Source organism: Schistocerca americana, chromosome 6 (assembly GCF_021461395.2).
Source record: "Schistocerca americana isolate TAMUIC-IGC-003095 chromosome 6, iqSchAmer2.1, whole genome shotgun sequence".
Lineage (NCBI taxonomy): Eukaryota > Metazoa > Arthropoda > Insecta > Orthoptera > Acrididae > Schistocerca > Schistocerca americana.
Window position 1 is genome coordinate 35224747 of NC_060124.1, and position 26729 is coordinate 35251475.

Here is a 26729-nt window from a genome sequence, read left to right on the forward strand (position 1 = left end):
CAGCCTTTGTCGCCAATGAACAGCACTCAGCATGGGTGTATGAAGCAGGCACCTGTTGCGGACGTTAATACGCAGTACCTTATAGCCGAACAGTCGTTGATGAGACACTGTTGGTAGCCCCTTGATTCATCTGGGCGGTCAATTGGTCAACATTTGCATGTCTACTCTCCCGCACACATCTCCGCAACCGTTATTGACCCCTGTCATCTATGGCCCGTGGTGCACCACAGTTCCTCAGCGTCGGTTCTGGATAGCGCATTTTGCCATGCGCGATATACTTTATCCAAGGTAGCACACAAACAGTTTACAAACTAAGCCGTTTCGGGAATGCTCCCCCCTCCCCCTCGTTGATCCAAAAGCCAATGATCTGAACCTTTCTTTTTTTTGTTTTTTTTTTTAAGTCATATAAATCGCTTCGTTTCCGCGTTACGACAGCGACTGTACTGTTTTTCGTTTTATATACCTTCCACTGTTGTGCTTCCACCTGCCGTGTGTGTCTGGTTATTGCACACTGACGTTCAACGCAGGCGGTGGTCACATTAATGTTACAGGGCTCTGTAGAACATCTATGTTACTAGGGCTTCTGTCTTATTGTAAAGCAGTCACTTCACTGGTGATATTTGACAACGGCATGGGGTAGAATTAGCCCTTGTCTCTCGACATCTAGTCCGCTAATTTACTCTAATTATTAATATAAGCTTTGGAAAGCTAAAATATGTTGAGCACAAGGCGGACAAAATTCCTATCCACAGAATTGTGAGTCACAACAACCGAAAAATCTACGTCCACATATACTATGTTAATGAACATTGCAATTATTATACCTCCAATGGTATGTTACATACACAGTGATCGAAAGTATCCGGACGCCCCGAAAAACATGCGTTTTTCATATTAGGTGCATTGTGCTGCCACCTACTGTCAGGTACTCCATATCAGCGTCCTAAGTATTCGTAAGACATCGTGAGAGGGCAGAATGCGGCGCTCCGCGGAACTCACGGAATTCGAATGTGGTCAGGTGACTGGGTGTCACTTGTGTCGTAAGTCTGTATGCGAGATTTCCACACTCATAAACATCCCTGGGTCCACTGTTTCCGATGTGATAGTGAAGTGAAAACGTGAAGGTACACGTACAGCACAAAAGTGCACAGGCCGACTTCGTCTGCTGACTGACAGAGACCGAAGACAGTTGAAGAGGGTCATAATGTGTAACATGCAGAAGTCTATCCAGACCATCACACAGGACTTCCAAACTGCAGCAGGATTCACTGCAAGTACTATGACAGTTAGGCGCGAGGTGAGAAAACTTGGATTTCATGGTCCAGCGGCTGCTCATAAGCCACACATCACGCCGGTAAATGCCAAACAAGGCCTCACTTGGTGTAAGGACGATTGAACAGTGGTAAAACGTTGAGTGGAGTGACGAATCACGGTACACGATGTGGCGATCCGATGGCAGGGTTTGGGTATGGCTAATGCCTGGTGAATGTCATCTGCCAGCGTGAGTAGTACCAAAAGTAAAATTCGGAGGCGGTGGTGTTATGATGTGGACGTGTATTTTATGGAGGGGGCCTTGCACCCCTTGTTGTTTTGCGTGGCACTATCACAGCACAGGCCTACATTGATGTTTTAAGCACCTTCTTGCTTCCCACTGTTGAAGAGCAATTCGGGGATGGCGACTGCATCTTTCAACACGATCGAGCACCTCTTCATAATACACGGCCTGTGGCACAGTGGTTACTCGACAATAACATCCCTGTAATGGACTGACCTGAACCGAGTCCTGACCTGAGTCCTACAGAACACCTGTGGGATGTTTTCGAACGTCAACTTCGTGCCAGGCCTCACCGACCGACATCGATACCTCTCCTTAGTGCAGCACTCCGTGAAGAATGGGCTGCCATACCCCAAGAAACCTTACAGCACCTGATAGAACGTATACCTGCGAGAGTGGAAGCTTTCATGAAGGCTAAGGATGGGCCAACATCATATTGAATTCCAGCATTACCGATGGAGGGCGCAACGAACTTTTGAATTATTTTCTGTAAGGTGTCCGGATACTTTTGATCACATAGTATACGAAACTAAGTACACAATGACCTGCTTTATACCTTGCTGCAATTGTAACTTTACGAGGGTTTAGTAGTCTAGGGTTAAAATATTTACAAGAAACTCACTGGACGTATGGGCTACATCTAAAATGCTACTATCAATTCTGTAAGCTACATCAGTGATTCCCACACATTTTTGGTTCCCGAAGCCCTTAACATGTCAGAATTTATCCAGTTCAAAACGCTGGTCGATCGAATGCTATTGAAGAGCGCACCTGATGACAGTAGATTAGTTCAAAAATAGAAATGAAACGCGTGTTTTAAATTCATGAATCTAAAATCTCGGAAACAAACTCTATTTAGCATTGATTGTGCTTTACCAGTGATATCCATAAATCAATAAGTTCCATCCTGAAGACAATTCATTAACAGATACTTATTGTAAAGACGTTAACCATAGACTGCTAAACCCTCGTAAATTTACAACTGCAGTAGGGTGTAAAGCAGGACATTTTGTACTTAGTTGCTTATGTAACATACCATTGTAGATCTAATAATAGTAATTAACTAAAGCATAACCTATAAGTTATCACTTCGAACGCAATTCTTATTTTAAATTTGTAAGTAACTATTGTACTGCCCTAGTCACGAAATTAATAATAATTCTTAAAGTCATCAACTCGGGCAGGGGTAAAACAAGATGGATAAAAGAAGTTGAAGAGGACCTCCGACAAGCACACACAACAGTAAACGATGCAGAAAATAGAACGGAATTCAGGAACATCATCAAAAAACATAAATTTGACACCACAACACAGAAGAGATCAGGATGCAAATGGACAGTGGAGCTAAAGAAACAACACAGTCAACACAGGAAGAAAATTTAGGCTTAGAGAAAACAATCATCATAAAGGAATTCAAGTTCAAACGCTCTCTTTAAATGGGAATAATCGAAAATAATAATAATAATAATAATAATAATAATAATAATACTTTGATTAAATCTGAGTAGCACAATACACGATGCTTTAGTAGCAATGTAACATTTCCTTTCCTTTGGTGGTTTAGAGTTAATTCAGATGGAATTTTGGCGCTAAATGTGTCTTTAATCTATGCGGAATCGTCGTTTACATGTGCCTTAAAGTACTTTTTGCGAACCATTTGATGATCTGTCACAGATGTTAAAAAACAAGTTTTTTATACAGCCAAGACAAATAAGTTTCATTCGAGATTACAAATTGGTAGAAGAAGGAAAGAAAATAAACGGTACCATCTTCCGCAAAAAGTAGTGATCTATTGCTGAAAGCTGAAATATTCTTATTATTTTAAAATGTACACATTGTGTCCCTGCAGGAAGAGAATCAACGAATAAAACTTTTGAAAGATACCGCCGTAAGTATGCTAGTTTAGTGAAAAAATCTGTTTCCACAGGCTGTCTGACATAATAGACTTCCCCTTGTGAAAGAAAAGGGTACATTTCTAACTGTAATTGAATTTACAAGACGTGTAATCGGCTCCCACATCCTTAGACAATTTCTTGAAATGCCTTGCTGTCATGTATACAATATTAGCACATTTTAACGGTGCGCCGGCCGAAGCTAGGCTGAGTTTGGGAACCACTGAGCTATACAGTTTAATACTTATTCGATACTTTACGAAACGACTTTATGAAATCATAACAAGTCTTCACTTCCTGCGATCCGCAGAGTAATTACGATGAAAGGCGCTTGCTGTTTGTAACTATATTAACCCAAGTGGGCGGCATCATATGCACCGACAGCTTGCCGACTTGAAGTCAGCAACAGAACAGTACCTATCGAGACGAATAAAAAGGCAAATGGCCAAAGGTATTTTTACCGTACTTATATTGCTGCTATGTTTATACGAAACAAACCACTGATACGTGGTATCCGCGATAGCCTTCATCAACAAACATCTCTAATCTATTTCATTTCTCATCAATTTCACTGATTTTCAGATTGTCGAATGCATGAAGCGCTTCTCACAATTCTCAGTCACCAAAGTTCTATAGTCGTGTGGGTACATGTAGTGAAGAACAGAAGTTTTATGCTTTTGATTTTATGTATCGTTTCAACAGATTTTTTACTGTATTTTCTTGGTTAATGGGGGGGATTAAAAAGTGATATGAAGAAAGAATTGAATGGTTCTTAAATTATATGTCCTCGTTTCTGGATTGTGACTTTTATTACATTTTAATTGTGCGTCGATGCGTTCATTACATATACGCGAAAATTGTCTCGGCAGTCCTGGAGCAAGATAATCGGCCGTGGGCATTTCCAAGGAACCGTGTCAGCAATAGCTTGGGACGCGATAGGGGTATGACGAAAGAACTAAATTAGGATGACCGAAGGAAAATCCCAACTTCCCTTCCTAACAGCAACCCATCGTGAACATTTGCAAACGGCTTGCATGGAGTAGTAGTAGTAGCTGTGGTGGTGGTGGTGCTATGAGTTCACGAAGATCGATATGCATCACATTAACCGAATTCTATGGAATATTTCGTATACATGTGCTTCAAGATACAGGAAAAGTAAACGCCTGAGAGTCGCTGTTGAGTGAACCAACGAATTTGATTACAAGAAGCCAGATAAGGGAGGGGGCAGAGTGGAGAGAATTTCGTTCTCTCTTTCTTTCTCCACCCCCCCTCTCCCCCCTCCCCCCCCCCACCACACACACACACACACACACACACACACACACACACACACATATGCACGCACGCGCACATAAAACAAGACGATTATACGTTGAATTTGTGAATTAAGAGGCCTGTCCTCGTAGGGTTTGGTGTCCATTCCACGACCTTAAATGTTTCTCCGAATCATGAAAGTGCAATTTCCTATCGCATCCGCTCTGTTACGTGGCCCTCCTCGCATGGTGCAAACAGCAGGTCGTCACAATGCTGTCCCACTATCAATAGCAACTTATATCACACCATTCTCTAAAATATCCCCGTGTACATCTTCGGTACGTTACTAACAAGAAAAGGCCCCAGCGGTGCGATCGACGTTTGAAACCATCTATTCGGTCATGTAGGTTAAAATCCCGCGTACCACACACTGTAGCCATTTACCCTTGTGGACCCCCATTTGCAAGTAATTGACGAAAAAAATCGAAATTTAGTTTGATAGCGCTAACAAAGTTGATTTGAATGTAGTATAATGGATAGAATAACAGTTTCGCATGCACGAGGTTGAGGGTTCGAATCTTATCAGTGCATAACTTTACTTTTTATTTTTAAATTGTTATCGAAATTACTTCGATCATTATTTTTATTCCGTTAATTGGTTTAACTGTAATTTTTTATTTCTGTTCCTTTGTCAAATCATCACCGTATGAACATTTTCATTTGTTTCGTTTTTGTTTATGTGATTGTTATTTCAATCGGAATTTTTGTCAATATGAATTTAAGTATATTTGTCTGTTAAAATATTCAATTGTTTTAAAACTCCGTTCCATCAGTTACAAAACAAAACACGAAATAATCTATATTTGCACAATGGTGTGAAAAATTTATTTCTGTTACCAGATGTGCAACTTTTTGCACGGTAATCGTCATAAAAACATTTAAAACATAACCTAAGTATATATTGCACTAAGGACAAAATAATGGAGATGAAAATTTAAATGAAAGACTGGTTTATAAGTAAATGAAATTCAACCAAAATGAGAAATAGATATGTTGTTGTTCTGGTCTTCAGGCCAGAGACTAGTTTGATGCAGATCTCCATGTTGCTGTATCCTGTGCAAGCTTCTTCATCTCGTAGTAACTACTGCAACCTCAATCCGTCTGAATCTGTTTAGTGTATTCATCCCTTGGTCTCCCTCTACGATTTTTGCCCTCCGCGCTTCCCTCCAATACTAAATTGATGATCCCATGATGCTTTAGAATGTGTCCTACCAACCAATCCCTTCTTTTAGTCAAGTTGCTCCAGAAATTCCTCTTCTCCCCAGTTCTATTCAGTACCTCGTCATTACTTACTTGATCTACCCATCTAATCTCAAGCATTCTTCTGTAGCAGTACATTTCAAAAGCTCCTATTCTCTTTGTGTCTAAACTATTTATTGTCCATGTTTCACTTCCATACATGGCTACACTCCATACAAATACTTTTAGAAAAGACTTCCTGACACTTAAATCTATACTTGATGTTAACACATTTCTCTTCTTCAGAAACGCTTTCCTTGCCATTTTCAGTCTACATTTTATATCCTCTCTACTTCGACCATCATCAGTTATTTTGCTCCCCAAACAGCGAAACTCCTTTACTACTTTAAGTGTCTCAGTTCCTAATCTAATTCCCTCAGCATCATCCGACTTAATTCGACTACATTCTATTACCCTCGTTTTGCTTTTGTTGATGTTCATCTTAAATCCTCCTTTCAAGACACTGTCCATACCGTTCAACTGCTCTTCCAGGTCCTTTGCTGTCTCTGACAATCACAATGTCGTCGGCAAACTTCAAAGTTTTTATTTCTTATCCATGGATTTTAAAAAGCTTAATTTCAGAACAGTATCTCACAAAAAGATGATCTCTCATGGTAGGTTTTATAAAAAGTTCTCAAAAATCGAAACTTGTTATTTTATGGCTGGGGGGCAGGCAAGTTCTATGGCTGAAGAGGTGCGTTTCGGCGTCTAAAACATTAAAAATTGCCCTGACACACAAGAAAGCGTTCTTTCACTAGAACATTAGGCGTACATAACAGTAGTAACAATGACGAAAATCCAATCACTTAAATTATTAGTGACACCGCTGGCTTATCCGACTAATTCAGCACCCAATGGCTCATGGCATTTTATAGTGCAAAAGTTTGTTTCTGTGGGAGGCGTTGTTAATCACATGAGGAAGCCGTCGAAGAACAATATCGTTTCTTCCTTGTTTAGCACGCTTCTTAAACTAGTTTCGTTCGATAACCTAGGTGCCTTACACTGCTGCCTAGTACGTTTGCCGCTTTGCATTTATAAGGGCCGTACGACCTCAATGTTTCGGCATTAACCTCTAATAAATCTTAAGCACTCTTGAGTGAGAAAATCTGGAAGTGTCAGTTACGTATCATATTTTCCGAGCAATTAAAGAATATGTACGCCTTCGTACATAGCAGAAATAAATGTCCAAAACGGGAATGACAGCAGGAAGAGTCATTTAGAGCAGATCACTTGCTCACTTCTAAAAACGATGAGAACAGATCTGTGCAACAAGCCTGTACTAGTGGTATTGGCAGTGGTTCCGAATAGGTAACGCTTAATAAAGTAACCAGATGGCAGTTATAAGAGTCGAGGGACATGAAAGGGAAGCAGTGGTTGGGAAGGGAGTAAGACAGGGTTGTAGCCTCTCCCCGATGTTGTTCAATCTGTATATTGAGCAAGCAGTAAAGGAAACAAAAGAAAAATTCGGATTAGGTATTAAAGTCCACGGAGAAGAAATAAAAACTTTGAGGTTCGCCGATGACATTGTAATTCTGTCAGAGACAGCAAAGGACTTGGAAGAGCAGTTGAACGGAATCGACAGTGTCTTGAAAGGAGGATATAAGATGAACATCAACAAAAGCAAAACGAGGATAATCGAATGTAGTCGAAATAAGTCGGGTGATGCTGAGGGTATTAGATTAGGAAATGAGGCACTTAAAGTAGTAAAGGAGTTTTGCTATTTGGGGAGCAAAATAACTGATGATGATCGAAGTAGAGAGGATATAAAATGTAGGCTGGCAATGGCAAGGAAAGCGTTTCTGAAGAAGAGAAATTTGTTAACATCCAGTATTGATTTAAGTGCCAGGAAGTCATTTCTGAAAGTATTTGTATGGAGTGTAGCCATGTATGGAAGTGAAACATGGACGATAAATAGTTTGGACAAGAAGAGAATAGAAGCTTTCGAAATGTGGTGCTACAGAAGAATGCTGAAGATTAGATGGGTAGATCACATAACCAATGAGGAAGTATTGAATGGGATTGGGGAGAAGAGAAGTTTGTGGCACAACTTGACCAACTGGGTAGGACATGTTCTGAGGCATCAAGGGATCACCAATTTAGTATTGGAGGGCAGCGTGGAGTGTAAAAATCGTAGAGGGAGACCAAGAGATGAATACACTAAGCAGATCAGAAGGATGTAGGCTGCAGTAGGTACTGGGAGATGAAAAAGCTTGCACAGGATAGAGTAGCATGGAGAGCTGCATCAAACCAGTCTCAGGACTGAAGACCACAACAACAACAAACGCTTAAGTACACAAGGCCTAATAGCGAGGCTGATATTTAGTTAAGCATCAGAAACGGCGTGTCTTCAATTACAATTTCCATACTCCTTCAGACAGTAAGATTCGGAGTTAACGGCAAATCATTTGCTCTCCTGGTTCTAGGCTAACGTAGCAGCCACTGTGTCCAGACATGGCTATCGCAATAGATAACTTATCGAAACTAGGTTGGTTCCAACGAGATAGCATTAGGCAAAGTGTAGCGAGTGACCAGAGAGCTCTGCCTTACTGAGTATAAGATCATGGAGCCACTCATATAGGAAAGTAGTATTTTTTTTATTTTCGGGGAGGTATTAGTTGTAATCATCGAATCCTACAGCAAGTGTCAGATGCAATTGGAGATCATAAAATGAAAGCAGTGCTTTTTGCCGATGACCTGATGTTATGGGGAAATTGCGAGAAGGAGGTGCAAGAGCAGTTAGATATATGGGAGGCAACGGCAGCACAATATGGAATGCATTTCTCTGCAAAGAAAAGTGAAATAATTGTCACAACAAGGAAGAAGAATAGGCCAAATGTGGATATAACTTGTGGAGGGGAAAAACTACAAGTGGTAGAGAACTTCAAGTACCTGGGAAGCACGATTGAAAGTAAGGGGGGAAACGCAATGGAAATAAATGAAAGGTGCAGAAAAGCAGGGCAGTTCTTCAAATGCATTAGGGGGCTTATTTGGAGCAAGGAGGTGCCACAGAAATCCAAGGGAATTATATACCGAACCTACTTTGTCCCCATATTGGCATACGGAAGTGAGACATGGGTAATGCACAAAAGCGACAAAAGTAGAATACAAGCTAGTGAAATGAAGTTCCAGAGGAGCAGGTTGAGTGTAACAAGACGAGACAGATTGCGAAATGTGTATGTGAGGGAAAGACTAAAGGAGGAACCAGTGCAGGACAGGATAGAAAAATCAAGACTGCAGTGGTATGGACACATGAAGAGAATGGATGAGGGAAGAATTCCAAAGAGGATGTTTGATCTGCAACTGGAGGGGAAGAGGCCCAGGGGAAGACCAAGAGATAGATGGGTGAAGGGAGTGAAGGAATGTGTGACGAGAAGAGGAGAGAACTGGACGAAGGTGGAAGAGGGGGAATGGTGGAAAGACAGAACACGATGGAGAGGCTTGTGTTCCCGACAGACCCAGCCAGTGGCTGGAAACTGTCCAAGATGATGATGATGATGATGATGATGATGATTAGTTGTAATCATCGACTTTCCACGGATGACGCTGTTGCTAAAAATAAATGTTATTCGATGAAAAACTAAACTGTCAGCTTGGTCTGAAGACGAGTAAGGTGGCGCAGTGATCAGTACACTGGCGCTAAGTACGAAAATGAAAAATTCTTCGTCTCACGAAAAGTAAAACATGTAGGGCAGGATCCAGAAAATTAAGTCAACAGCGTGAGACGAGGAGAAGACTGGAAGAGAAAACGTAATAGGTGCGGTGAAATCCATCCCTGTGACAGCGAACTTCAAAATGAAACATGGATACGGAAGATTCGTCATTCATGGTGAAGAAAGTTACTGCAGTAGTCGGAAACTTCGGACACACACAGAAAGGACGACGATTCAAATTCCTATCCGGTCATTCAGGTACAGGTATATGCGCGAAGTAACTGATCCCGTAAGTGCTTTAGACGCATGAAAACTGTCTCACACCCACACAGAATTTAAAATCGCTATGTAGACTCAAGCTTGTTTCTGCTCCCAACATGGAATGACATTTGTTCTTGTTTTCTCTGTTGAGCCTATATTCCTTGGAATTGGTGTGGTTCCTGAGTCACAAACGTTAAAAATTATGTTTCGACGAAGTGTCCGCGGTAGAATAAAGCACTAGTGGAGATTCTCAATGCTGAATGGCGTGGCATTGCTACAGCTGCCTTCTCGGATTCTTCCGGATCTCTCCCCTCTGTTAAAAGGGAAATACGGAAGCGTCCGATCCCACGCGTCTGCTTTGACCCATGACGTCACAAATATGGCGGAAACAAAAACACACACACACACTTTCCACAAGAAGCCTAATGACACTAACGGGACAAGCGCGGGAAATGGGGTCTTTTGGGTGGGGGGCAAACTAGATATAAACAAATTTAGATGCCTTGCGTAGCTACAACGTGTAAGTGAAGACAGTCATGCATGAATACCCACCCACCTCCCCCGCAACCCATAGAAGATAAAGATGCTTCAGTAGCTGATTAGTGTTTTTTGTCTTTTAAAAAAAATCTCACGGGATAGAACGAACAGATCAGGAAGATAAATATAATAAACTAAAACAGAAATTCGAGGAAACAGATAATTAAAATAAGTAATAAGTGTTTTTAAATTAAAAAAAAAATCTCACGAGATAGAACGAACAGATCAGAACAGTAAATAAAATAAGATAAAACAGAACTGGAGACAGCCACACTCAAACCAAACTCCGCGCCGTCATGACGTCACACACGGCAACACCCTTACGTTACGGGTCAAAGCTGACGCGTGGGATCGGACGCTTCTGTCGACCCGTTAAAAGTTTCGTTTATACCTCAAATCACCTCTCTCAGAGGGGCTTACCCGATGGAACGCCGTGCGTTAACACACTGTACTGTCACCACGATGTATATTTATAAGCTTTATTTTACAGGAAAATAAAACACTAAATTGCCGAACAAAGCTATAACCGCCTACGACAATGAGAGATGTTCAATTGCACAACTACGGTCTGCCAACATTCCACGATTGGCTTACGATTATGGGATACTGTCAGTTTACTCGAAATCTTTGTGGACATTGTCGTGAATTGCGTATGCTTATTACTGGATGATGCTCAATGCAACCATGAAAAACAATTATGATGTAATTTCGACAGTCTTCCGGCAGATTGTACTGCGTCTTATGTTTTCCTTAATTTTTAGACTTGCGAGAGATTTTACTAGATGAAAAGTTTGTCATCCACGTGGAAATTGGACGTGTTAGAGGGAGGACGAGTAAAAATAATTTCGCATCGTCGACCAGATGCGATTTCAAGAGGGGGGGGGGGGGGGGGTGTATGTCTATGATGGAGCTGAAGCCCCCCCCCCCCCCTACAGAACTACACGTTTCTTTTCAGTTTACAAAATATTCTTTGCAACATGTCTTTCAGACTTAGCAGACTCGAAAATTTTCTCGCTGTAGTGGTTGGTTTTATAACAGATTGAGAAAACATCGTTTACTCTGGAGTCTCTAGACACTTGTGGAGAGATTGGCCAAGGCGAGACGAACTCGGCCCCCTCCCAAACTTGGATTGGACTCTTCTACTAAGAATTGGGACAAAATGAACTAACGCTTCAGACTGAATAGAAATAAGGCAGCGCGATGCATTTTCAGCATTCGTCACAGTCTAGGACAAATGTAACCGTGGCGTTTTACCGCGTTTCGCTCAGTCAGGTGATTCGCTTCTTTTCCCGTTGCCAAGAGCCGCGTACATCTGCTTCATTACTTCCGGTTATTTTTCTTCATTCTAGCATATTTTCGCCATATCGGTATTCATTCCCAGCAGTTTCCCACTCATCCACACACATTCTTGTTATTTTAAAAGTTTTCACCACGTTCGTCGTAAGATATTTGTGCAAGAAGTATTAAATTTCTTTTGAACCTCAGTCAAAATTGTGATATCTACTTAAGGAGAAGCGTATAATATTCAAACAGGGCATAAATATTCTAAATGTGAATCTTGATTTTGTAGTCATTTATATTTTACCAGAAATCACTATGACGGAAATGCCAAACTGTCACTTCTAAAACTGCGATCAAGTGATTTGAGATTGCATACACAAAACACCCGTGTTAACTATTTCCTCAAAAGAATGGTTCAAATGGCTCTGAGCACTATGGGACTCAACTGCTGTGGTCATAAGTCCCCTAGAACTTAGAACTACTTAAACCTAACTAACCTAAGGACATCACACACATCCATGCCCGAGGCAGGATTCGAACCTGCGACCGTAGCGGTCGTGCGGTTCCAGACTGTAGCGCCTTTAACCGCTCGGCCACTCCGGCCGGCAACTATTTCCTCCACTTTGGATAACAGTACTCTGCCGTAAGATTGGCAAATAGAATCTATATAAGATTTAGAATGAGAATTAATGTACAGAAGCGATCCGCGGACAATACGAAATTGCTTTGCGAGAGGAAGGTGGGTGTTTCACTCTTGCTGTCTACAGAGTACTTTCGAGTTTCATGACTTCTATCTTTCCTGAGACAATGGAGAAGCAGCAAGGCTTCTGGGAATTATGGCGTCAGACGGAGTGTGGGAAGTTCGTGAACGAATGCGAAGAATACGGAACTCAAGATTTCTAGCTGCACCTTCTCGCTCACAAGACATTGCACTGAAAAATACAACAAACAATCTTTCAGCTGTGCTGTCGCATAATTATGATTACGAAAATTGCTCCAATATTCCCTGTAGTTGACCAGGATGTGTGAAAGCAGAAAGCGTTGTTGCTGTAGTGGAAATTACTTCTACACATGTACATTACATTACGCGTAAAGCCAAGATTATTGTTAACAATATTACAGTGGCGCTGTAGATTTATAGTATAATCAGGATCATCTGAACTGGGTGTCAAGCGCCACTTACACAGATGAAACAAGGAAAATGCACATCAGTCATTACTGTTCCGCTAATTTACATTCTCCATAGATGAGTAGCATTTCTACGTTATCTTCGTTTGAGTGCAATGAACACACACAAACCAACTGAAGACAACTGAGTAAATGACGGGTGAGCATTTTCCTTGCGTTTCCATTTGTTTACTGCCACATCCAGCAAGAGGACAGGTTATTTCGAGACGTGCAATGTATGCTAATAAAGGAGTCTAAAAGTCAGCTTTTGTGTTATGCTTTCAATAACATGTTTACGCGAATGATTCAGTATGATACTTTTTAAACACATTTCCACGAGGAAGTGGATTAACGAATAAAAAATATAGTGTGCTTAAAAAAAAGCAACAAAAACGTCCTGCTGTTTGTCTCTGCGCGAAAGGGCACATACAGATGGTCACCAAAATGTACATCGGAAGCGCCACTGAAAGTAAAAATATGGTAATTCTGTATATTTATAATAATAATAATAATAATAATATCCTTGACTTGACACTTGTGGTCTCAAATTAGAAAACCGGTTAGATGCAACTCTCCACGTTAATCAGTGATGTGCAAGCATCTTCATCTCTTCATACTACTGCAACCTTCACATATTTCACCCGGCTTACTATAGTCAAGCCATGATCTCCCGCTACTATTTTTAACTGCCTCCACACACAGACATACACTCTTCCTTCCATTACCAAATCAATTACTCCTTGATGTCCCACGATGTCTTTCAACAGATTCTTCATTCAATTCAAGTTGTGCCACGCCTTTTACCCTTCACAATTAGATTAATTATTTCTTCATTATTTTTCCGAGCTACCCACAATCTTCTGCATTCTTCTGTAGCATTTGAGTTTACTATCCATCTGTAGGCTCACAAAATTCGCAAGCACAATTTCACACGTTAGTGTGCAACAAATGTACTACCGAATGCCATTCCCTCTGCCATCACCCGATTGATTCGATTACATTCAATTACCCTTGCTTTACTTTTGTTGATATTCAAACATAAGCTTTTTTCAAGACCTCCATTCTGTTCAAATGATCTTATAAGATCTTTGCTATCTCAGACAGAATTAAAAACTCAGTGACAAACTTAATTCTCTGAACGTTAATTTCCTTTGCAAATTTATTGTTGGTTTCCTTTATTGCTTGCTCAGTGTACAGATTGATCAATATTAACGACTATGAAAGAACAAGAACTGCTTCTTCAATTGTTTTCGGCAGAAAACCTGTATTCTACATGCAGTACAACGAACTGAATACTTTTTCAACAGCGGGGATGTGGCTACAACTGCTATCTTAGCAAACCCGTGGCCAAAACACACTGCTTTCTATCATTGAACATGGAACCAAATGGTGCATGGTTTACACGGTTAGTGATGCTACACTGCTCTTAATTGTTCCTTTCGAATAGCCATCCGTAATAGGGTTGCCACGTGTCCTGATTGTGTCGGGATCGTTTCTGCGTTTTTGGTTGTCCCGTGCCTCTCTATGAGTATGATGGAACAGCCTCAAGTCGCTATTCTTGTTTTCTTTTACAGTTTTACTTTTTTACATCATACAGTACAATTTTAAATTTCATTTCATAAGTTTATCGTCTTATCATCATAAGCCAAAGCCCATATGGGTAAAATTCACGAGAAGGCAATAAAAAAGTGGGTTTAAAAGTAAATTGTTTAACCGCCTGTTATTCTAATAGTAAATCCCACTTGTGTTGCAACATGCTTCGTACTTCGTGAGGAAACTGAACTTCTCGTTAAAGTAAGATAAGAGTTGTTCAGAGTTCTATCAGCATGTTCTACATGAGAAGAAACTTCTAAAGAACGCTACACCGAATAAGTACTTGTAAGTGTAAGTTGCAACCCTCCCCCATTGTTCTTCACTAACGAGTAAGGTAAACACTTTTCATTTAAATGTTTTAAGTTTCAAGTATGGTACTCTTAGTTTTGATGTGAGAATGTGAACTGACTAACTTTAGTAGTAAGAACTGTGCCTTTGATGATAATAATAATAATTCTTTAATTTGCCCTTACTTTTCACTTGCCACGGGTGGAAACCTTATCCGTAAAAGTGTAGGAGTTTTATATTGAAAACAATGTTGACAGCAAAGGTAAGTATTTTGCTCAGAAGTCCTACTTTCTATACTTCTCCTTACCATAAATTATTAATCCCTTCCTTGAAGCGAAAGTTCTGTGTTTCTCGTCAAAAATTGATAATTACGAAACCGAACAGCAAGTGCGTGGAAAAAAATAAAATAAAATGATGGTATCCTATGTGCCTCGACAGCACAGAATGACAGTTACTGAACAGGAAAAAAACTAAAGTAGTTACAAACTACGTCGTGCACATACTTTATTCAACATGTAAACGTCACTACGGATATTCGGATTTAGGTTATGACACGTTAGATATGCCTACCATTACTGGCGATGGTGTGGCAGAGACGAATATCGATGCCGTCGATGACCTTATGAATTGCTTTCTTCATCTCAGCAAAGGTTTTGGGGTTATTCCTGTACTCCTTGTCTTTAACGTAGCCCCCACAAAAAGGAGTCCTGTGTGTTCATTTCCGGAGAATATGGCGGCCAATCGAGGCCCATGCCAGTGGCCTCTGGGTACCGCAGAGCCAGAAGGTGGTCCCCAAAGTGCTCCTCCAGGATATCAGACACACTCCTGTTTGATGGGATCGAGCTCCACCTTGCATGAACTACATCTTGTCGAAATCAGGGTCACTTTTGGATAATGGGGATGAAATCATCTTCGAAAACCTTTATGTGCTGTTCGGTAGTCGCTGTGCCTTCAAGGAATAGTATTCCTGGAGATTGCGCACCATACAGTCACCAACTGATGGTGGAGACACTTCTCGATCGCGGAATGTGGATTCTCAGTCCCCCAAATGCGCCAATTTTGATTATTGACGAACCCATCCACATGAAAGTGGGCTTCGTCGCTAAACCAAACCATACTAATTCCCACCATGTCCCGCGGTCAACCGCGCAGTTCGAATGTTCGAACGCAAACCGTTCGGAAGGTATGACGATTTTATTTCATGTAGTTCAAAAACTGTCACTTTGTAATTAGGAGTGCTTGCTCAAAAAGTTATTTCTCTAGCTTATTTCTAATCACGCGAATTACGAAGCGAAGGTAGTTAAGAAATAATGTGAATTTCTGAAAACGACACACCACTGATCCGTCTCCCAAAGGAATGTATTGTTTCAATATGTGTAACCTGACAAGTACAGGGAGGGCCAAATGAATGCGGCCCGGATGAGTAAAGACTATTTTGAAACCATCTGTAACGGTATTAAGGGAGGAGGAAAAAACTTACAGTTGCTTCCAACGGGACGGAGCAGCTGTCCATACAGCCGGACAATCCTTGGAGCACAAATACACAGTCTTCACGCCAAACAGTTGTTAGCAGAGGTCAGTCTACTCGCAGCACTAGCTGGCTACCATGTCACCTGATCTGTCAGTGTGCGATTACTTTGTGTGGGGAGCCCTAAGTATAAGGTGTATCGCAACAATCCTCACAGTCGTCAAGAACCGCAGCAGAACATTTCGGATGAGATTGCAGCAATCCAGCTTCGATCTGCCTTTAGCAACTTGCTGACAAGGGCCCCAAAGTGCCAAAATATGAATGGTGGTCACTTTCAACGTATGCTATAGTCTTAGTACGGTTTCCTTTCTTCTGTGTTTCTTTGTACCCTAGAACTCTGTCCTCTGGGTCACTCATTTACCCCATGAAGGCATGAAAGATTTGGGTCGACAGAAGCGTCCGATCCCACGCGTCGGCTTTGACCCGTGACGTAAGGGTGTTGTGTGTGACGTCATGACGGCGCGAAGTTTGGTCTGAGTGTGGCTGTCTCCAGTTCTGTTTTATCTTATTTTATTTACTTTTCTGATCTGTTCGTTCTATCTCATGAGATTTTTTTTAAATTTAAAAACACTTATTACTTATTTTAATTATCTGTTTCCTCGAATTTCTGTTTTAGTTTATTATATTTATCTTTCTGATCTGTTCGTTCTATCCCGTGAGATTTTTTTTTTTTTTAAAGAAAAAAAACATTAATCAGCTACTGAAGCATCTTTATCTTCTATGGGTTGCAGGGGTAACGACTCCTGGGGAGGTGGGTGGGTATTCATGCATGGCTGTCTTCACTTACACGTTGTAGCTACGCAAGGCGTCTAAATTTGTTTATATTTAGTTTGCCCCCCACCCAAAACACCCCATTTCCCGCGCTTGTCCTGTTAGTGTCATTAGGCTTCTTGTGGAAAGTGTGTGTGTTTGTTTTTGTTTCCGCCATATTTGTGACGTCTTGGGTCAAAGCAGACGGATGGGATCGGACGCTTCCGTATTTCCAAAGATTTGACAAAACGAATAATGCTTAACAACGAAGATTCCAGTTTTGATCTCTGTTGATTATGCAAATCTTTCCATCGCTCGCTGATATTATGGCGTAGATAATGGTCAATGAAATAGCAGTGTTAAAACTACATGGAGTTTATTTTATCCATGACAGTTTAAAAAAAAAAAAAAAAAAAAAAAACGCGGTTGTTTTCGCAAACATCACTGAAGATAAAGCTGCACCCAGCTACTCATTTTGAACGAATCGAAAAATGTGGCTGCCTGCACCCTTTTCTTCACTGATGTTTACTGACAGATCGTCACTTGTTTCAAAGCTTGAAATTTGACGAGTACCAAACATCGCGTTTGCACCTATTAACATACAGCATGCCAATCACAGTGTGTGAAGTGACACATTTGATCTCTTAAAGCTCTCCAATTGCAGCTGGTCTGTCGGTGGTATCTTAATGTCATTTTAAATAATGGTCCAACAATGAAATATTGCTAAGATTGAATGATGATGCAGACCAGAATTATAAGCAAGGGCCACTATTGACACGATTGCATAAATGAGTCCCGATTTTCATTCTAGTATTTTCAGTTTCACTTAGGCAGATGACGTACCATATAAGTTACTGTAGTTTGTAATGCAATGAATTAAACTACGTACTTTGTTGTTAAAGCAATCCAGCTCACAGCCTTAACTGAGACATTAACTTCGCATGTTTGTCAAGAGGGTTAATATAGTGCTTAGGAAAAAATGATTAGGGTTTGACGAACTGACGATGACACTAATTAGAGATGGACAAACTCAGATAGGCGAATCATCCTGATATTCAATGCATCGATTTAGAAAAATCACAGATAATTAGCATCGCTGAATGGGGATCCGAATCCCACTCACGTGGAGCGTGAAGTTTACTGTAACATCTGTCTCTATCTGAGACTACTGAAATATTAACTTAAGTGACTGTTAGCGGACAGCTTGTTATAATGCAATATCGGTGAATACAATGAGTGCATTTCTATTTTCTCCACACGTTTCGTAGCAAGCACTAGGTGGTGCAGCTACTCACAAAGGTCCCGTGGTGGCTGTAATTATCGTATGGCAGCGAAACTTTGTAGATATCCTAATGTATTAAAGCTGAACCGATTTACGCTGAAAAAAAAAATTGGTTCCAATTTTGGCCACCTGTTGCAAATCTGGCGCACTACAGCATCTTGTCGACGTCGTGTGTTCAAATTAGGTAAGTGGCAACGTTATGCCCTTCTCACTTGTTTGACCTCTACTGCCCATGTCCTGTTCCTAATGCATTACATATGAAAACATGTCTATAAATCTTTCTTGCATTCACGGCGCCAGGTTTGCATTTGGTGGCCAAAACTAATTTTTTCCAGCACAAATCAGTTCGACATTAGAATATCTACAAAGTTTCGCTGCCATACGGTAATGACAGCCTCCACTGGACCTCTGAGTAGCTGCACTTTAATTATAACCATCCACCACAAACAGACATAACGCCACAACATTACGTCGCAGGACGAAGCCGACATCCGGTATCGTCAGATTCAGCTGATCTGATATTTTGGGATCTGAATGTCAGTTAATTTTTGTAAAGGAATTCTCAATGTACTGGAAGAGGGCCCCAAACACTAGGTGCAAGTCCACTTGAAAGCCACAATAATCGAAAAATCACCTACTTTTCGCCTTGACCTTAGATAATTTTAATGAGATGGCAGGGCAGACTTTAAGCATCTAAGTAACAAGATGCCTATCTCTGCATCCTAGCTCTGACAAGGCAGAACATTATATACTGTGTTTAGCTTTTTAGCAGGCGTTAATGGCAACAAACCGGCCTCACACGGCCTTGTCGGAAATGACTAAGTGCGGCAGTGACGCAGAGATCGCGGTCTCACCGGACGGTGAATGTGTCAATAAACAGCAAACATTGCTCCGCACTAGCCTCGAGAGGTACCTCTAAACACTCATGCTACGTTTACGTTAAGTTTTGAAACGTTTTCGTCTCACCAGATCCGAGAATTCCAACGTTGATTCGCTCGAGAAAAGCACGAAACAAAGAGGCCTCTTACGCTCATATACTGCACAGGAAGCGATACAATGAAGTTATTTTGCTCTGTCTGCAAACCAAAATAGTTTTGGATACCCACGAAGAAGGAAGTTGTAAGCCGGCGTGCTAGCATTTGCCAGTCAAGGCCAACACATCAAACGGTGGAATGCGCGAGGCGAAACACTGTACAAACGTAACACTGTTCCGTTTAACATACAACTTCTCACCTACAATTTTCGTACAAATCTGCCAGAAAGGAGATGGGTAACGAAAACTCGACATAAAAAAAGGAAGCTAAATATTATGCCAGCTCCACCTCACCCAAAAGTATCCATAACTTATTGTACTCATGCCAGCGAAGAAGCGTCAGTAAAATTACTCATGCTGAAGTACCGTACATCAAATGGAAATCATAAACATGCAACCTGAATATATCTCCTCTGAACGCTGAATATCCTTGCTTTACTACTACTTGCGTTTTATAAAGCAGCATACATCTTCCTCCTGCAGGATATCATACCAGCAAACAAAAAGTCACAGCCCATTCAAAGAACATGACATTTCTGCCAGACAGTACGACTTCTTGTTTATGTACATTTAAGGTTATATCATAGCGGACACACTAAGAAAACGATTTGTTTGATGCGTTTCTTGCGATGTACACTCTAGTCTGACGAGATGAAGAAGAAACTGCTGGAGCTATACAAATCAATTTAGCACTGTGAGCGCTGCTCGCATGTGTCTCCGGACACAAAATCTGCTACCTTCGCACTCAGTTTCTCTTCAACAACGAGATGTTTACATACCTAATCAAATCCAACGCACTTTATGTGAGATCTGTTTGCAAGACAGCATTCACGACACAGCGGTAGATTCTCACGTTCAGATTTACATGAAAGGCATGTCAACTTTCCCGTCACCGGTGGAGCAGCACACCTTCCACACATCTAGCGGCGCGACAACTAACGCCTTCTTCGAGACCAGCTATAGTTCACAGTTCCATCCGCTAGAGGCGCCGCAGCTTCGGACCACGGGATACCTAATACGAATCAGCGGTACAGCCTCCCTCGGCCATGCACAGTCGCACTACAGTCTTACGTTAGACTGGACTATGGTAACACCGTTGCGCTCTCCCAGCCACAGTTTGTTAATCATTTTCATCAAGACAGAACAGCTACAAGTATTCGCTATTTTGAAGATTTACTTCTTCCGGAGGGCAATCGTTCATTTTATTTTTAAACAATAATAGAAGCAAGTGAATGACGACCAAGCAGACGAACAAAATTATCTGATCGAACTTTCGATCTTGCTTTGAACGATGTGCTGTACCTGCGTGGATGACTACACTTTTATGTGCTCCGATTTCATCTCGTACGCGAGGCCGCAAAACCGCTGCGACAAAAAAAGTTCAAAAATGTTTCTGGTTTAGTTCAGATTCATTTTCAGCACTCGGAGATAAAATAATTCTTGGTTAACAGTTTCTCCGTCAGGTACTATAATTTTGAATCAAATTATTTCTACCTTTTATGATACGTTATATCAGTTCCATTGAACAGATAACTTCTCCTAGTTAACAGAAAAAAATGCAGGTCTGATTACAGTCACGCACAAAAAAGGGTAAAAGAAACAGTCCGGGGAACTACCACCCTCCTATAGAACAGATTATGACTGTTCCAAAGAATTATTTCCCCCGTGTGTCGTAGTCACTGCTGTAGGAACTAGGCTACCAGAATTATAGACTAACAACATTTCACACACAGTCTTATCAGCAACTGGTTTTCTAATATAAGTCATAAATTAAATAGCAGCAAGTGGAGAATTTTTGTTACGTGGAGAACAATATCGCCATTCTGAAATGTTAAGTGTCAGATATTGATATCTGAAGTCTTGCAGCGAATATTACATGCAATTTTCATTGCTAGTGATATTAAGAAGCTTTCTGTTAATGACTGCATTTCTATTTGAAAGTATTATTATATAGTCATGTAATCACAGCAGCTGATCTGCAAGGCATTGTGACTTTTGGAAAGCCATCCATATCTATCACAAAAATTCTGTTTAGCAGTGTTTACAAAAGCTAGACTTTTCATAGCAAAGTTAAAAAAAAATTTATTTTGTTTTCCAAAACGATAATGAATATAGAGAGCTTGCGATCACTTTATATACTTAGTTTGTCAGTGCACATTCTTGAATACATGAGCTGTAGAAGTCACATTTAGGAGATAAAAGGAATGTGCCCCAATAGCGCATGATCCTTTGTAGTAAGTGAACAACCTGAGATATTCCTTTGCCCATTGTCTGTCTTCCTGTCAGTAAGAGAAGCCTGAAGACCTTATTGGTTCCTTACGGAAGACGCCGATTTTCATTCAAACAGGATCAGTGCTAAAATGGCTAAGAGCATAGGACCCATGCATTTTTCCTGTAGTGTGCTGCTCCATCGATGATGGTGGAAGCTTCGTAACTGATTAACAACAGTATGCTGTTATATGCAGTTTTATTCACGATGAACAGGAAATGACAAGATCTTATTTCATGTCTATCACTAAGGATATAACTACAGGTACAGGTGCCATTCTGAGTAAGAATATAGCTGCTGTGAATTTTTCACCTTTCAGCTTTTTCAGAAAGTAATATTAATTTAGTGATCATTTATTGTATTGCATGCCTGACCACTGACCTTGTAAAAGCTCTAATGGTTTATGCACATCCACAGCTGGCACGTTACACTGACAATACAGACATTTGGAGCATGTCGCCTGATTACATACACAGGGCATCATATACAATGTGATGAACTTAGTTGTTAAATCTGGCAAAGTTAATGCATCAAATATCAGAATAAATGCTGCTCATTATTTATGTATCTCCTTCAAGATATCTTTAATTCCCATGACATCCTGCTCTTCAGTTTTTCTGTAATTCTTGACTGGCTTTTTCACTAGCTCTCTTATGAGTCGACACACTTTCTAAAATTTCAGGTTCACATGAAGTTCTGTCACCAATGGACAGACACACACCATTACTAACTTCAGAGATAAATAATTTGAATGCCTGGATCTGGGAACTGTGAAACTTTTTTTACTGCTTTAGGAAATGGTGTACATTGTGGAATAAGTTCAACTGCGAAAGTATGCACATAACTGTTCTCAATAAGTAATTACCTCTGTACTTTTATATCAATAAGAAATAACAATTGTTCATGAATGGCTACAGAATCATCTGCCAGTTGTGTTTATCTACAAACCTTTTAATGCTTTAAGCAAATGTATAGAATACATTTTATTGATAACACTAACAGACCACACATGTACACAAGCAGAGCTATGCAAAATTCCCATCTGATAAAAGTGGAGATAAACAAATGGCCTTGAATTACAGTCCCTCTCCTTCATCCCTGTGTCCTCAAAAATGAGAGATAATAACTTACAACAAAATACTGAACCACCTTCCTGAGAATAACCTCTTACCAACAGCTCAGTTTGTCATCCATAATGGTTTCTGTACTAAGAAAGGAATATATTATGTCATACATTTAGTTCTGGTAGAGCTAAACAAAAAAAAAAATCCTGTTTCTAAGATCTTCCCAAGGTCTTTGATTCCACAGACCATAAACACATACTAGGAAACTAAACCGGTGTAATGATGGTGCTTAATTCCGGCCGGAATGGCATTCTGGCTCCTCCCAGAGCATTTTTCTTTTTCACTCATTGGAACAAGTCATCATCGGAGATTTAAAATATATTAGTACACGTGAACTAAATTTCAACTATGTGATCAAAAGTATCCCGACACCCCCAAAAACATATGTTTTTCATATTACGTGGATTGTCTGCCACCTATTGCCAGATACTCCATATCAGCGACCTCAGAATGGGGAGATCCGCGACACTCACGGACTTCAAACATGCTCAGGTGATTGGGTGTCACTTGCCACAAATCTTTGCACAAGATTTCTGCACACCTCAACATCCCTAGGTCCACTGTTTCCAATGTGACAGTGAAGTGGAAACATGAAGGGAAACGTACAGCACAGAAGCATACAGGCCGACCTTGTCTGTAGACTGACAGAGAGCACAGACAGTTGAAGAGGGTTATATTGTGTAATAGGCAGACATCTATCCAGACCATCAAACAAGAATTCCAAGCTGCTCCAGGATCCACTGCAAGTACTATGACAGTTAGGCGGGAGGTGAGAAAACTTGGATTTCATGGTCGAACAGCTGCTCATAAGCCACATGTCATGCCGGTAAATGCCAAACGTCGCCTTGCTTGGTGTAAGGAGTGTAAACATTGGACGGTTGAACGGTGGAAAAACGTTACGTGAAGTGACGAATCACAGTACATAATGTGACGATCTGATGGCAGGGTGTGTGTATGGCTAATGCCCAGTGAACATCATCTGCCAATGTGTGTAGCGGCAGCAGTAAAATTTGGAGGCAGTGGTGTTATGGTCTGGTCATGTTTTCCATGGAGGGGGCTTGCACACCTTGCTTTGCATGGCACTATCACAGCACAGGCCTACATTGATGTTTCAAGCATATTCTTGCTTTCCACTGTTGAAGAGCAATTCGGGTATAGCAACTGCATCTTTCAACACAATCGAGCACCTGTTCATAATGCACGGCCTGTGGCGGAGTAGTTACACGACAATAACATCCCTGTAATGGACTGCCCTGCACAGAGTCCTGACCTGAATCCTATAGAACACATTTGGGATGTTTTGGAATGCTGACTTCGTGCCAGGCCTCACCGACCGACATTGATATCTCTCCTCAGTGTAGCACTCCATGAAGAATGGGCTGCCATAATCCAAGATACCTTCTAGCACCTGATAGAATGTATGCCTGCGAAGGCGGAAGTTGTTATCACGGCTAAGGGTGGGCCAACACCATACTGAATTCCAGCATTACCAATGGAGGGCACCACGTACTTGTAAGTCATTTTCAGTGTCCAGATACTTTCTATCACATAGTGTAACTATACTTTACTGCTGCGCTGGCACTGCTGGATACGACAATGGGTGACCAACTCAGCAACCTGTGATCTAGTAACATGGCGATGTCTTGTTTTGTGTGTGTCATTGATAAATTAATAACAATGAGTCTTGAACGTGAGCATCTGTATGATGTGCTTTCATGAAATCTATTTCTTTACATGTCATAATTTGTGCCATAGCTGCTGATCAACTGCGCACATGGAGCATGCATGGCTAGAAATTGGCAGCCTTTCGAGCTGACACATAAACATCCTTCCCCTCACATCCCTTGCTGTGGTGCTCAAGATCTTTTCCTATTTCCCTGACCCACACCTTTGTTAGAACTTAGGTTGTTGTACAACGTTCGAAACTTGAAACTTGTGATATTGGGAAGTGTTAAATATGGTGTCTCACAAGGCTGGTGCTTGGACCTCTTTTGTTCTTGACCTAGATAAATAATTTACTCAGGACATTGGAAGACATTTCAAAAATGATGTTTTCTGATTATGCTTGTAGGACTAATAGTGTCAAACACATCCATACCAGAAAAAGGTCAAAGAATAATAGAACGGGCTTAGAACTTATTCACAGTTAACCTTTGAACTCACAATTCCAAACAATAAAAATGGATTACCGGTGCTATACAGAGAGATCAAGATGCATACAATAGATGAGGATCCACATGTGAAGTTTCTAGTGATCCTGATGAATAATAAATTGAGCTGCCCCCAGCAGGTGGGATAAATTAACAAAAAAGTTCAGATCTGCCTGTGTACATGTAGAAACCTCATTCATTGTGGTGATCTGCAGATGGGATGACTAATATACTTTGCACATACTGCCCTATTGTATAATCTTCTGAGGCACTGCTGCTAAGATCAAAAAGTATTTATTTCACAGAACTGTGCAGTTAAAATGTCTTGCAGAATCCTCTTCAAGGACATAGGAATTCTTAGATGTATGATATTTTAAGTTAATAATTTAGCACGGACAGTACAATCTACGATCGCAAACTCGAGGTAAAAATAATATCAGTACAGACTGTGCTTCTCTTTCTAGGTTTATGAATGCAACTTTAAATTCTTTGCAAAAGTTTATGACATACTGGCATAATCATTATACAGCAAACTGAACATCCCAATCCATATAAAAACAAAATAAAGGGGTGCTTTATTAGTCAATCCTCCTAAATTCATCAGAATATTTAGACTCAGAGATGTAAATATTGCTTAATCTAAAGTTTATATTAAACAAGTCTTGACTTGGTAGTGTTCTAAATAAGTTACATAAATGCTTTGTTTGAAGTAGTTTACATGGAGGGACAGTGGCTGTTTTGAAAGTAGCTGTTTTTTCCCCTAATATAGAAATACAAATGTAAAGTGATCTAGAAGTAATTTTTATAATTAGCAGTGAGAAAAGATTAGCAATGAGCATAATTAACATTCTTGACAGAAGTATCTTCTAGTGGCTTCTTCTTGTGCTGAATGCGTAGCTTGACTCATTTGACACTTCTGAAGGCTCTTCTTAATGACAAAATATATGGGACATGCAATTTGTTGTAAATAATCCAAAAGCCTTCAGAAGGAACAGTGACCTCCATATTTACAATACTAGAAGAAAAAAATTCCCATCATTACTCTTCATTAAAACGGACTTAGATAAGGAATGTTTGCATAATGCTGGTACCCTAATTTTCGATTACTTAGCTAATGATATTAAAGGTGTGAAAGTGAGAAAAGCTAAATCTTAAAGTAGACTGACAAAGTTCCTTCAGAGAAACCACTTCTAATCCATAGAAGAATTTCTATTAAGATACTAGTGGTTAGAAAATTACACTAAGTTTTGGTTTTTGTGTAAATCCTGGTGCATGTCCTTGTGTAAGGTGGCTTCCTGGTGCACGGCCTATAGTTTAGATCAGTGCATTCTAGTTTGCACACTTATTTTGTGTGGTAGCTTTTGGGAAAGCGGAGTTCCTAGTAACAAGTAACTGTAGATACATCCACTTTAGTTGAGAAATTTATTTCCATTTAACAACTTGCTATCTCAGGGTATACTGAAAAATCTGCAGAGCAATTTTTGTGTTTCTTTATTCTCCTCGATATATTTTGTGTACATTCCAAACTCAGTAGTGTCATTTGAGGTCTTACATCTATTTTTTATGCACTACGATATGGCTAGGGATAGTGCTTGTTGTGAGTGAACACAAGGAGAATTGGCTGCCCTCCATAAAGAGGTGGAAGCTGCATTGGCTACTGTTGACGTGCTTCTTGCAAATGCCCAAAGTTGTGGCAATGGCAGAGCACTGGTGATGAGAACTGCGACACCTTTGGTCCCAATGGAATCCCCTGGTGACCAGGGTGTTGCTACATCTTCTGATACACAACATCTGACTGGTCTGTCCTCACTCAAGT

At 40.6% G+C, this 26729-nt stretch overlaps 1 protein-coding gene across 3 annotated transcripts in view; it reads right to left on the reverse strand.

Moving 5' to 3' along the window:
- Nucleotides 1–26729, reverse strand: part of LOC124619910 (anoctamin-1-like) — a 244349-nt gene that overhangs the window by 127633 nt on the left and 89987 nt on the right. Inside the window, exon 1 of one of the 3 annotated variants that reach the window (XM_047146546.1) lies at nt 20150–20290. The exons of the other annotated variants lie outside the window; for them this stretch is intronic. The gene's annotated coding sequence lies outside the window, so the exon portion shown is untranslated. Of the gene's footprint in view, nt 1–20149; nt 20291–26729 lie in introns of those variants that run through there. 3 annotated transcript variants of the gene reach the window in all.